The sequence below is a fragment of the Aquarana catesbeiana genome, linkage group LG03 (genome assembly GCF_042186555.1).
Source record: "Aquarana catesbeiana isolate 2022-GZ linkage group LG03, ASM4218655v1, whole genome shotgun sequence".
NCBI lineage: Eukaryota > Metazoa > Chordata > Amphibia > Anura > Ranidae > Aquarana > Aquarana catesbeiana.
Genome location: NC_133326.1, coordinates 251,396,561 through 251,411,347, shown reverse-complemented (window position 1 = coordinate 251,411,347; position 14,787 = coordinate 251,396,561).

Below are 14,787 nucleotides of genomic sequence, written 5' to 3'. Positions count from 1 at the left end.
TCCTATAATGCCTACAAAAAAGTTCAAGGAAATAAAGATTACTTCAGTTCATTAGGCTGACCAAAGATGGCTTGAATTTTGGGAAATTCCTACTGATTTGACCAAAACTTGAGTTGTGGATGATCCTGCAAGCACTACCCAGCTCAATAAAAGTCAATTTAAAAATCATTGTCTGAATAATAACTGAATCCTATCAGTTCATCAGTGTGACTCTATTCAGGCAGCTGTAGGTGCTACAGCTGTGGAATACATTAGCCATCAGTGGGAATTCAGCTTGGATGGAAGAATCAATTGACTTTCTTTTGTTCACACTGCAAGCAGAAGAGAAAACTGAGCTAAGCATGGCTCGTTTTAGCCAGTGTCTCCTTTTTGAGGTCACTTTCTTCACCTCTACTACATCATATGTTGCACATAAACACACACATATATGATGTTCGGGTTTCCAATTTCCATGGGTTTGCAGCAAATCCTCGGATTTGTGGAGATGGGAAGTCATAGATAACCCAGCCCCCTTTGAATAAAAGGGTGGGCTCACAGCACCCCACCCACAGGTGTGACCTCAACTTGTGGGCAAAAAAAAGTCTCCAGCAGTGAAAGGGTTAAATGGCAGCACTGCTTTGTATTTGGTGCCTGGCACAAACTGCATCATATACATATCTGGGAACTTTTAGAACTACTTGATTCCGAAGGGGAAGGAGGGAGTAATATAGAATATAATACATAGGCAACGAAAGGGCAGTTTTTACTCAACAACACTTGGACAACTGTGAGAATGCAGTGCATAGGCAATAAAATGCAAGTGTGCATATATTTTTTGAGCAGGCAGGTATGTTGTCTGTCATAGAAAAGGAAACCGGGTGCAATTTCTGGGTTTTGTTGTAGATGTTTCCTTTATGAACAACCTCTTTGGCTATAGGAACATTTCATTTGTAATATGCAATTACAATAATTTTAGTTGATGAATTATCTAATGCCACGTACACACGGGCGGACTTTTCGACTGGACTGGTCCGATAAACTTTCCAGCGGACTTTCGATGGACTTTTGACGGACTTCCGACAGACTTTCTAACGAACGGACTTGCCTACACATGATCACACCAAAGTCCAACGGATTCATACGTGATGACGTACACCGGACTAAAATAAGGAAGTTGATAGCCAGTAGCCAATAGCTGCCCTAGCGTTGGTTTTTGTCTGTCGGACTAGCATACAGACGAGCGGATTTCTGGGTCCGGCGGAGTTACGACGTAAAGATTTGAAGCATGTTCCAAATCTAAAGTCCGTCAGATTTGCGACTGTAAAAGTCCGCTGAAGGTCCGGTGAAGCCTACACACGATCGGATTGTCTGCCGGATTTGGTCCGTCGGCGTCTGTCAAACCAGTCAGGTCGAAAAGTCCAACCGTGTGTACACCCCATTACAGAAATAAACAACATGTTATGGTTTTGGGGTTGTTTAAACAATTGAGTTATGACCTGCCAGGAGTCTGCAACCTTTAAAAATAAACAATTAAATCCACTTTAAAAACACATTTTGTAGACTGTTAGCATTGCCTTGCATGCCAAGATGAATTTAAAATGCATGAAGCAATGTGTGCAATGATTGCTTATTTTTCACTTGAGTTAGTAGACATGAATTGGTTTAAAAGAGCCGTGTAAAATGAAAAAAAAAAGAATACTTGAGTGCTGAATCACTTCTCCTTTCAATATTGCCATGAAGTATCAATAAATGAATGTTAAAAGGATTCAGTATTATTTCACCCTGATGGGACTAGAGAAATCTTAAAAATATTTGTCATGTTACATATTTATCTAAGAATACATTTTCACATAGTTACCTTAAAGCGGAGTTCCACCAATTTTTTTTTTTAGCAGCTACAAAGTCAGCAGCTACAAATACTGCAGCTGCTGACTTTTAAAATAAGGACACTTACCTGTCCAGGGCCCCGAAGCCGATCTATTCCTCGGCTGTCGGGTGCTGCCGCCACCATCCTCGTGAGGGAATCAAGAAGTGAAGCCTTGCGACTCGCGCTGCGCTATCCCACTGATCCCTGCTGTGTTCTGGGACCCGTGTGTATCCTAGAAGACAGCGGGGGGGGTGGGTGGCTTGGGTATTTATGCCCGGAAGTGGGAGCAAAATATCTGTATTAGACAGGTATCTGCTCCCCCTGAAAGGTGCCAAATCTGACACTGGAGGGGGGGAGGAACCGGAAAAGTGGAAGTTCCATTTTTGGGTGGAACTCCGCTTTAAGTCACCTAATATTTCAGTACATCTTGGGTTTTACGGTTTACTCACCTATCTTCAGGGTCACCAGGAACTCTGGCAGTCAAATCCTTTAGCTGGTGGTAATTGGTAGTATGTAAGGAGGCACCAATGGTGTTAGAAATTAGATTGCAGTGACCACCTGCGCTCCATTTGTTATGCAGTGCTTACCCCCGAAGGAGCCACTTGGTATGATGTGTTCTCTGTTTCCCTCCATTCCCTATGACACAGTTGTAATGTACGTATTGGTATACCACACACTATATTAGTACACAGGAAATAAACCATAAGCTACTTGATGGTAAATAAAGTGAATATATTGTGGCAAGGCAGGTAAGTGCAATGAACAAAGCAATAAATACATTTAAATGCATTAAACTAAATACCATAAATAGTAGTCTATATTGTGGCAATTAACCTAGACCCAAATAAGACTAATCCAAATTAAACTGGTATACACATTTTTAATAAAGAACAGCAAGAACCATGAAGAGTATAAATGGCACAAAGAAAGGCCCCACTGTAACTCTCAGCAATTTTTCTGAAAGTGCCCAGAATGGGGTACCCTGGGAAAGAGATTGTTTAATACCTGCCACCTAAATTTGCAATCCTAAGCCGGCTAAAGTTGGAGCCTGTCTGTATGGTTACTGTCTAAGACTGCATACAGTGAATGACTGTTGGGCTGCTAAATAATGGGCAGCCTCTATGGGCATTAAACTGCTCATGTCAGCGATGGGATAAGCACAGTGTATTCTCATCTTGGCAGACAGTGAATCTTGTCCAGAATGCTTGATGGTCTGCTGTCCTCAGAAATCCAGTCCCTGTTGGCTCAGCCTTCATGATCAGGTCCTCACAAGGCTCAGTCCCAGTGCTCAGATTCTCACTGATTCTGTATTGCTGTAGGCACACAAGGCAACATATCCAATCCCAGCATAGAAAACGGCCTTTCAGTGGCTCGGTCCTCCAGCTCTCTGGCGTGGGCAAAAAAACCCAGCATCCGATCTGCACTTTCTGCTACCTGCACTGCAAAAGCTCTGACCCATAGCCAAAAAGTTTGGGAAAAAGTCTATCCTCACCCCCTCCGCATGCAGGGCTTTGTGGGTGCTGTAGTTCACAATCTATTAGTCTCTATAGCACAATGCTCCTTGGGGACTACATGTCCCATAATCCCATACAGCCACAATAATTTTCCGCCGCTGCTACTGCCAGAAGGGTAGGGGGGAGAGAGCAGGGAAACAAACAGCCTCATTCCCTGTACAGTGGCAGGGAGGGAAAGCTGGCACAGAGGCAAACAGAAGCTCTGTCTATGCATAGCGGTGGGGGTGGTGGTGAAAGAGAGCGGCACTAAAAGTTACAGTCAATGTTCTTATTCTCCTGGCTGCCATTGGCTGTGAGCGCTGATCGGATGCCAGTCAGATGCTGGTTTTCCAGCATGCACATTCAACAGAAGCCAGCCGTTTGGCCGCCTTTGTCAGACAGGCTGCTGTACACACGAGCCGAATGTTGGCCAGGTTCTGTTGAATGGCCAATACCGGCCGAAATCCAGCCCATGAGTACCAGGCTTTAGAATAATTGTCTATGTATGAATGCATGTGTGATTTTCACTCTTAGATGCTGTTTATATTGCCACCTACTATTAGCTATAACCCTTCAGCCCCCATCCTACAGACACAAATGGATGTCTGACCCCAGTGTCATGATAGAACCAGAAAAGTGGACTGATATCAGGCAGGCTAATAAATCTTCCAGAACATAGCAGCCCTGGAAACCAAGTTCAACCAAGTGCTCTCCTGATGGTGCCTAGTTCCAGCTTGTATAGCCAAATTTGTGCCGAATTATCCCGCAGCCTATTTTCATGGCTGTGGAGAGATTGGCATGCACCACCATATTTGGTGGTCCTGCCCCTAAACATAAGTGTTTGGGAGGCTGTCAACACTGAGAAAGTCCCCCCTCCCTGATCCAACCATAGCTCTCCTCAACAAAAACACAACAGAACCCACAAAGGACGCAATTGAACCACTACTGCAAATTATCAGTGCTGCTAGGCAAATGGTCGCAAAGGTCTGAAAGATTTCAAAGCTCTGTATTATAGAATCCAAAAATAAATTAACACAGGACATGGTTACCCAAATACACAAAGCTGTGGAATCCATGGATAGAACACGTTTTACCCCCAGGCTTTGACAAATCCCTTCTAGAATCCCAAGCACAGGTAATTCAGTTCCTAAACATAATACTACCTAATTGGCATGCATCCGCTCTCCCAGAATTTCCCCCCTCCCCATACCCCAACTCACTCTTCTCCCTGCCCCAATTCTATATGATTGCAACTTTGAAAGTACCAATTACCACTGCTAAAAACATCACCAGTGATAGAAGTCACCACTGGAGCAGTTGGACCCACATACTGTAAACGTTATGTGATCCTTAGTCCTACCTAATACATATTATTCAGTGTTATCAAAAATGTTTTACCAAAAAGTACGGATGTTCAATTTAGGGTAATTTTGTTTATTTCATTTAGATTTCTTTTTTATTTTAACTTTAAAAAACAAACAAACAAACAAACAAAAAAAAAATGAGACTAAAGAGGGGCTGTTTTTTGGTTCAAAAATAGGTCCACTATAGTTAAAAGCCACCTCAAAAGCCATTTAAAGTCTGTAAAACATTTACAACACATTCATTTTGCCTTTCCCACTGCCTGATAACTTGCCTGATTTTTGCCTAAATTTGAAGAAAATTAAAACTTAACTCAAATAAATAAATAAACATAAATAATCAAGACAGAAAAATAGACAGAGGGCAAAGGACTAGCCACCACTATGGTGGTCTCTCTCCAGCTGATTTTTCTCTCATTATTGACTTACCATGTCTTGTTCTGCACTCTGAATCTGTATATAGGCAGACATTGTGGTTTAGTTGGGTTTTGCATCCTCATGTCAAACACTCCCTATTGATTATGGATGATCACATGACTCTGAGGATAATGATCAAGGAGGTTCAGAAGTGGTACAGAAATCGCATATCCACAGAATGAATCAGAAACAAAAAGATACTTCAGCAGGAAAAGGAGTGAACAGCAAGGTAGTGACATCATCAAATCACAATTCAAATCTCATGAGAGTAGCAATCCGAAGTAATGTGCTTTAGATGAGCTTACCCTACAGAAATACAGCTCTGACGCTCAAGGTACAGGGGTGCCTAGGCCCAGGAAGCACACTGGTATTTTGCAGGAGAGTTTCAATATAAAAAGATAGATTTTCTCCAGGTACTGCTTCAACACAGTTAACATTTCTAAATGTTCCCTATAACATAGCAAATGTTCACTTTCTAGTTCTAGTACTAGTTTCTAGTTACAATTGTAATACTCACACTAGTTGCATTTAAAACAGATTTAATATTTCTGAATGCAAAACATAATGGCATTAATTGGTACACTTTTATCTGCTTGGAGTTCAAAATGTAATTTATGCAAACCTAAAATTAGCCTTTCTCATTTGGTAATCATGTAGTGTCCCCGTATTGTAGAACACGTTTCATGGTTCTAGGTTACATTAGTGCCATGTAGATAATTCTGCATGCATTTCTATTGAATAAGAACAAACAGATGGGATGCATATTACAAGCTCCACAAGCTTTCTCATTCATATAGAGGAGAGTGGAAGGTCAGGCCTTCATGATTACAACACACAAGTGCAGCAACATTAAAATGCTTCTGCAATTCTTTTGTGATTTCTACTAAAAGTAGGGTACTCAAAGCAAAATATTTACTAATATTTATTTAATGTTTTTATTTTAGTCTTTTTCACTTTTGTTGTATTTAATGTTGTTTTCAACAGTGTTCTACACTAGCTCAGCTAATAGACTTGGTTTGACAGTTAACCATTTCCAAAAATTGTGGGGAAAATTATGAATTTATATTTCGAGTTATTGTATTTATTTAGTTTCCAGAGCATGACTTAACCTGGGTTCAAACGTAAATACACTGACCCCTCAGTGACCAGTGCCTACCGATATGCATTAATTATGGAGCATACTTCTGAGTATGTGCTTGAACCCCTCTCTTTTACATGCACATCACTGCATATAACATGTTGCCTATAACTTCATCCCCCTCACACCCACATTGCACACCCTGGACAGATGGTAAAATCGCTTAAGACTTGTTTACACAAGTAGGCAGGGGTTTCACCACTACCCAACTGCTGAGCTGCAAGTTAATATGGCCAGCACCCATGTTAGCACACACTCCCATGGTTGTGGTGCAGTGTGAGAAAAATTAATACCACAGGTCACATTTGGCAGGCAGTACTACCACCAAATGCAACCCATTGAAGTGAATGGTGCTGCAATGAAACTGCTCTGTAACTGTGCATAATGCTTGCAGTTGTTGTATGGTGTGGCAGGATTTCAATGGTTAACACGAGAGTTGAGGAGGCAAATGTCAATTTTTGATACTTGATGCTTTGACACTTATTTGTCCTTTTCTATACTGAAAAAGCATTTACATTTTCTGCATGTTTCCCACTAGAATTTCTCCTCCTCCAGATATTAAAGATAATTAGTCATGCACACCAGCAGGCACACTTTTGCTAGTCATGGGTAGTGGCTTATTTAGTGGCTTAGTTATGGGAATTCATTGCTATTTCTGTAATGGAAACAACATTTTTTAGCTACCGTAAAGACTGCTAAGTGTCTTAGTACAGCCTAGTGCTCCACTCTAAAATAAATCCTGCATGGCTTTCTAAAGCTTTAAAATAAAGTTCTAATTTGTTGTCAATTGCCACAGAGCAAAGTCAATAGGGGGCATCACAATTTTACTATGTGTCAGGAGTGTCTAGTGCTTCTGCTCCTCATTCCAGCATCCTAGTTTTGGCTATGGCATTCTCCTTGTCTGTCTGTCCACTTGCAAGGTGATTGATGACTCTGGTTGTAGACCAAACCTGATATAAGCCAGCCAAGCTTGCAATCTCATGCTTGTGATAGCATATGCAATACCTGATCAAGCTCTCTGTCTGCCTTGCTCTGTTGTTTGGTTTCCCCTGTTTATGACCTCGGATCAGATATCAACAATTCTCTGAAATCTGCCTGCATTGTACCTTAACTGTCATTGAACCTCTCTGCCTGTTTGCCAACAGGCAAGTACCTGTTTGTTTTGCTCAGTTCGTGCTTTCGTGGTGGCCAGGCACTATAGCATTGTGTATAAGTCCTGGGGGCAACCAAGAACCAGTAGGCCTGCTTGCCTTATGGAAAAGCGGGCTGCTGTAGGTGAAGAACACAGGGGCTAGCTATAGTTTCTGACCACCTGCATTAGGGGTAAGCATGACATTACAGTGCCTTGCAAAAGTATTCACCCCCCTTGGCATTTTTCGTGTTTTGTTGCCTCACAAACTGGAATTACCACGGATTGTTTGAGGATTTGCATCATTTAATTTACAGAACATGACCACAACTTTGGAGATTTTTTTTTTTATTGTGAAGCAGACAACAAATAGGACAAAATAACAGAAAAAGTCAATGTGCATAACTATTCACCCCCTAAAGTCAATACTTTGTAGAGCCACCTTTTCCGGCTTACACAGCTCCAAGTCTCTTTGGATAAGTGTCAGGGCTGGGACTGGTACTGATAGCCAGCACTGATGGGCTCTGATTGGCAGCACTTATGGCCACTGATTGGCACTGATGGGCTCTGATTGGTAGCACTTTTGGGCACTGATTGGCACTGATAGGCAGAACTGATAGGCAGCACTGATGGGCACTGATTGGCAGCATTAATTGGCACTGATAGGCAGCACTGTTTGGCACTGATAGGTAGCACTGATTAGCACTGATAGGAAGGCAGCATTGGTTGGCACTGATAGGCAGCATTGATTGGCACTGATAGGAAGGCATCATTGGTTGGCACTGATAGGAAGGCAACATTGGTTGGCACCAATGAGAAGGCAGCATTGATTTGCACTGATAGGAAGGCAGCATTGATTGGCACTGATAGGGGAGAGGGGGATTATCACATGCAGCAGATCAAGGCCTGCAAGAGCCACTAGGTGTGGGAAACTGTCATGTAAAGTAAATGCTTACTGGGAGAAAGAACAGCTGTCACAGTTGAGCTGCGATGTTGGGGGTGGGTGGGACCAAGCAACTTTCAACACCAGCCAATGATTGGACTGCTTAAGAAAGGGGATGGAGCCACATAAATGTAGCGGCCCGCCCAGACCCCATCCCATTGGCTGGTGTTTGATAGCTGCTCTGTCCCACCCACCCCGGCATCCCCGCTGAGTTTTGACAGCTGGTCCCTCTCCCTGCAAACAGTAACATTTCATGACAGTTTCATACACCAAGCAGATCTCAACCTCACAATCTGCTGTCTGTGAAACAGTTTCACAGACAGCACAGGCTACACACTGCTTGGATGCAACATTTCAGGGCAGATCTTGAGAGACAGCATGGGGTGGTTAGAGTGTGACCAGGCACACCTGGCACACTCTGCGCGCATGTCTATAATGTTTTTCTACCTTGTCAATTTATATTACTTATTTTATTTTGTTATCTCTACTGTAATATAGCCAGCTTTCTTAATTTAGACCAGAATATAGCAAAACATATTACATTTTAAATTTTAGTAAGCAGAAAATATTAATGGTTGATTATAATTGAAGTGATACCCCCGAAGGAGCTGCTTAAAGCGTATTTCCACCCAAAAATGGAACTTCCACTTTAACCGCTTCCCTACCCGGCCATAGACAAATGAGGTCCACAGATGGGATCTCCCATCCTGGGTGGACGTCATATGACGGCCTCAGGTTCCCGGCCGCCTAAGGAGCGCGCGCGCGCGCCCCCGCCGCTTTGCTCGGGACCCGGTGCGTGTGCCCGGCGGCCACGATGTCCGCCGGGCACCCGCGATTGCCCGTTAACCGGGCCAGACCGTGGATCTCTGTGTGTAAACACAGAGATCCACGTCCTGTCAGCTCAGAGGAGAGTGATCTGTGTTCCCAGAACGGAGGAACACTGATCGGTCTCCTTCCCTTGTGCGTCCCCTCCCCCTACAGTTAGAAGCATTCCCTAGGAAACACATTTAACCCCTCCCCGCCCCCTAGTGGTTAACCCCTTCACTGCCTGTCACATTTACACAGTAATCAATGCAATTTTATAGCATTGATCGCTGTATAAATGTGAATGGTCCCAAAAATGTGTCAAAAGTGTCCGATGTGTCCGCCATAATGTTACAGTCACGAAAAAAAATTGCGATCGCCGCTATTACTAGTAAAAAAAAAAAATAAATAATTTTTTTTTTTTAAATGCCATAAATCTATCACGTATTTTATAGACGCTATAACTTTTGTGCAAACCAATCAATATACACTTATTGCGATTTTTTTTACCAAAAATATGTAGAAGAATACGTATCGGCTGAAACTGAGGAAAAAATTTTTTTTTTTTTTTTAAATTGGGATATTTATTATAGCAAAAAATATTGTGTTTTTTTCAAGATTGTCGCTCTTCTTTTGTTTATAGCGCAAAAAATAAAAACCGCAGAGGTGATCAAATACCACCAAAAGAAGGCTCTATTTGTGGGGGAAAAAAGGACGTCAATTTTGTTTAGGTACAACGTTGCAGGACCGCGACAGCACTGAAAACTAAAAATTGGTCTGGGAAGGAAGGGGGTGAAAATGCCTGGTATTGAACCGGTTAAGGGAGGTGACCCCCTGACATGCCACATTTGGCATGTCATTTTTTGGGGGGCGGTACCCTCTTTTCTGAGGGTCCCAGCTCCCACTTCCTCCCTGCGCACCGAGGCACCGGAAGGGAGATCACCTCTCCCCCCTCCCTCTCGGCAATCATCTGGGACACGTCACAGGTCACAGATGAGTGCCAGGCCAGTCACGGCGCACGGCGCGGCTCGCACATGCGTAGTGGGTGCCTGGCTGTGAAGGAGGAGGGGGAGATGAGCGGGACGTTGTATTTCCTCATCGCTGGACCCTGGGACAGGTGAATGTTTGATTAATAAAAGTCAGCAGCTGCAGTATTTGTAGCTGCTGACTTTTATTTTGTTTTTCAGCAGAACTCCGCTTTAAGTTTGTTAAGTCCGTTACTTTGCCTCTCAACCTCAAAGAACTGTATCAGCCCCTCTGATACACCTAGCAAACAGTGTACTTGCAAACACAGTAAAACAGACACAGATGTAGTGAACAGGAAGTTTGTTTACTGGGAGACTTTCTGCAATTAAACAAACAGTGATCTGGTAACTCAATAGTCAAAAATGGCAAACTGTGGTATTTAATAGTGTTAATCAAGCCCAAAATGCAGACTTGAAACTAATACAGTCAAACAACTTAAATAGGTCTAGAGTGGCCTATGCACTCAGGCATAAAGGGGAACTGATCTGACTTAACAACAGTCAGTCTGTTTCCCTCAAATCCTGAAGTCACAGACCCAGGCAATTAAATGTGAGGCAATAGGCCACAAATGCAATTTATCACTTTAACATTTAACGTGAGAGTTCCCCTTTAAAGGTAGTCACTAGGATCACTAAATTACCTATACTAAAGGGTTCTCACAATGGAGATATCCAGGATCTTCAGCTAGCCTGGTGTTGGTGCACTTGGTGTCCTGTTGAGAAGGATAAACAAAGGGGTACTTGAAAGTATCCTGGTAGGCAAAATGTAATGTGGGATGCTAGCAGTATCCTGGTAGGCAAAGTGGAATGTGGTGACTGTTCAGCAGGGTGCAAGTGTTCCTGCAAATGTGGACACTGGTAAGGCAATGTTGCCTGACTACGATATCTTTAAAGATGGGCAGAATGCCCATCCTGCGATCAAAGGATCAAGCGACCAGTTCCCCGAAAGCCCCAACTGGCCACCTTGTTATCCGATTGGCCCACACCCTCAGGAACACCTGGAGATATATCCAGGATCCCTCTCAGGCTGGATGTCCCTCGCCGTCCAACTCCTGGAACCGTGGAAGAATCAGCACACCGACCTCTTGAGCTATGGCAGGATCAACATACCAACCTCTGGAACTGTGCCTGGATGGATCTCCTGGGTAACAGCAGCCCCTCAGATCATGTCTGTGTCTCTCACCCTCCCTCATCGACCGACTTTTACCTGAGGACACAAAATTGAGTCTTTTACTTTCCTATCAGCAAAACCTGCTGGGATTTTTATTTCTCCCTGTATACCAGTCTATGGGGCCGTTTTGTGTGGGAACTGCATGTTCCAGAATCCATTGCAGCTCTCCCTGCAGTTCAGTACAGTCTCTCCCATTGACTGCTGTAACTGTGCCTTTAATTGGTTTTCTTCTTCCGGCCAATAGGGGCACAAGAGAGGCTGCTGAATGCACAGCTCTGTGTGTATCAGCTCACATTACACATTACATTACACATTTCAGCTCACATTCCTGAAAACAGGAAGAAGGAGGAGGGGGGGTGAAAAAGTCCATGCAGACATGACAGCTAGCTCTCTCCCCTCTTTCAGGCATGAAAGCCTGTTTACATGCAGTCATCTGTGTTAATGTACATGCAGCCCATCTGTGTTCATATAAGTCTTTGGCTGCAATACCCGCTACACAATGTTAAAGTCTTCATGGTCATTTTCAGTCCAGTTTGCTTTTTAAGTGCTATATTTACTACTTGCTTCCACAAAAAGTATTTTGAAAGCATTATAAATAGAGTAATATATCAATCAATGTTCTAACCAAGTAATTTTTTCTGATTTCAAGACTCTCAATATGTAATTTAGCTCACAGGCACTGCTCTTGAATTCTAACAATGAAAATAGCTATTTTTATTTTCAAGAGAAAATTTTATTAATGTACTAATCCTAACTTTATACAACCTGTTTTCTTTTATTTCTGAAGTACTTAAATGCATTCAGATTGCACTAGGCAAACAGTAGGATGTATAAAGACTATTTATATTTCTGAAAACCCACACTAAAATTTTTATGTATAAATATTACCTGAACTGAAGCAAATCATTGAGCATTAATGGGATACTAGATACAGAGGATTAGGCTTTTATATGATAACATGTTATAGGTCATAGGACTGATTGCATGAATGAATACTCTAAGTGACTTACAGTGCCTTGAAAAAGTATTCATGCCTCTTGAAATTTTCCACATTTTGTCATGTTACAACCAAAAACGTAAATGTACTTTATTGGGATTTTATGTGATAGACTAACACAAAGTGGCACATAATTGTGAAGTGGAAGGAAAATGATAAATGTTTTTTAACATTTTTTACAAATAAATATCTAAAAAGCGTTGTGTGCATTTGTACTCATCCCCTTTACTTCAATACCCCTAACTAAAATCTAGTGGAACCAATAGCCTTCAGAAGTCACCTAATTAGTAAATAGAGTCCACCTTTGCGTAATTTAATCTCTGTATAAATAAAGCTGTTCTGTGAAGCTCTCAGAGGTTTGTTAGAGAACCTTAGTGAACAATAAGCATTATGAAGGCCAATGAACACACCAGCCAGGTCAGGGATAAAGTTGTGAAGATGTTTAAAGCAGGGTTAGGTTAAAAAAAAAACATCCCAAGCTTTGAACATCTCACGGAGCACTGTCCAATCCATCATCCAAAAACGGAAAGAGTATGGCACAAATGCAAACCTACCAAGACATGGCCGTCCACCTAAACTGACAGGCAATGAGAGCATTAATCAGAGAAGCAGCCAAGAGGCCCGCGGTAACTCTGGAGGAGCTGCAGAGATCCACAGCTCAGGTGGGAGAATCTGTCCACAGGACAACTATTAGTCATGCACTCCACAAATCTGGCCTTTATGGAAGGGTGGCAAGAAGAAAGGCATTGTTGAAAGAAAGCCATTTGAAGTCACGTTTGCAGTTTGCGAGAAGCCATGTGAGGGACACAGCAAACATGTGGAAGAAGGTGCTCTGGTCAGATGAGACCAAAGTTGAACTTTTTGGCCTAAAAGCAAAACGTTATGTGTGGTGGAAAACTAACATTGCACATCTCCCTGAACACACCATACCCACCTTAAAACATGGTGGTGGCAGCATCATGTTGTAGGGATGCTTTTTTATCAGCAGGGACAGGGAAGCTGGTCAGAGTTAGTGGGAAGATGGATGGAGCCAAATACAGGGCAATCTTAAACAAAAACCTGTTATGCCCTGCACACACGACCGGTTTTCCCGTCGGAATAAACTCTGAAGGTTTTTCCGATGGAATTCCGATGGAATTCTGCTCAAGCTGTCTTGCATACACATGGCCACACCAACTCTGATTGTCCAGAAGTGGTGACATACAACACGTACGACGGGACTAGAAAAAGGCCAGTGCACCAACCTTTGGGCTCCTTCTGCTAATCTCGTGTCTATCTCGTGTTAGTAGAAGTTTGGTGAGACACGATTCGTGCTTTTCAGACTTGTGCTTTTCAGATCGTTTTACTGCTTTTCAGTTTGTGCTTGTGGGGTTTGTATTTGTTCTTCAGTGCATGTAGTCAGTTTGTATATTTTTTTCAGTTCGTTCTTATCCGCTCGCTTCTGATTTTTAGCTCGCTCTTCACAGGCCTTGCTGTTCTTCAGCGCATTCTGTTAGTTCATTCGGAGCAGCCGACCGTTTTGAAGCGATATTGTGAGTACGTACTCGTCGTAGAGTTCATGCTGTGTGGGGGCTTGGTGTTGGGGTTTTTACTTGGACCCAAGCCCAGTCCATGAACAGGGTGGGGAGGAGTTCATGGACCAAGAATTGACCAATTCTCTCATATGCCTTTGCTGCGTGAGATCCAGGAGAATAATCCTGATGATTTCAGGAATTTTCTCAGGATGATGGACCCTGTTTTTTACCATCTGTTGGCTTTGTTGTCCCCTTATATTATAAAGCAGGACACCTGCATGCGGCAAGCCATCACTCCGGAGCAGACGCTAGTCGCCACGTTACGGTACTTGGCGACGGGGAGAAGTCTACAGGACCTCAAGTTCTCGACAGGCATCTCCCCCCAGGCTCTGGGGATCATTATCCCAGAGACCTGTTCTGCCATCAGTCAGGTCCTGCAGAAGGACTATATTAGGGTAAGTTTTCCCCTTTAACATCACATTCTATGTATTTAATGTATGCTAATGTATAGTATTTCTTTCATCATTCCCTAATTACGATTATTGTAATATGCTGTGAATGTCCCCTTTGTGTCCATGCATGCTTTAAGCTTTTAATGCTTCTTTTTTGCCCTTCATGCATATTTGCCTTCACTAACCTCCCCACCATGCTATCCTGGGCCAATATACACCTAGCCTAGTCACTTAACAATGTATTTTGTCAGCTCCATTGTAGTGCTTTACCCAAAACACCCCCTAAAATGTGTCCAAATGTTATTGTTGTCCTTAAATTCAGGCAGAGTGCCAGAGGCTTTTTTTTGGGGTCCCAAACTCAGCTCGAATCCTCCCCCCTAAAAGTTTTACAATGGGCCATCAGAGGGGGTGAAGAATCTGATAAGTGGGCCTTATATTTTTGTATTCAAATACTCCTTAAAATAAATGTTATACTGATGTTGGCCAAGAATTATTTT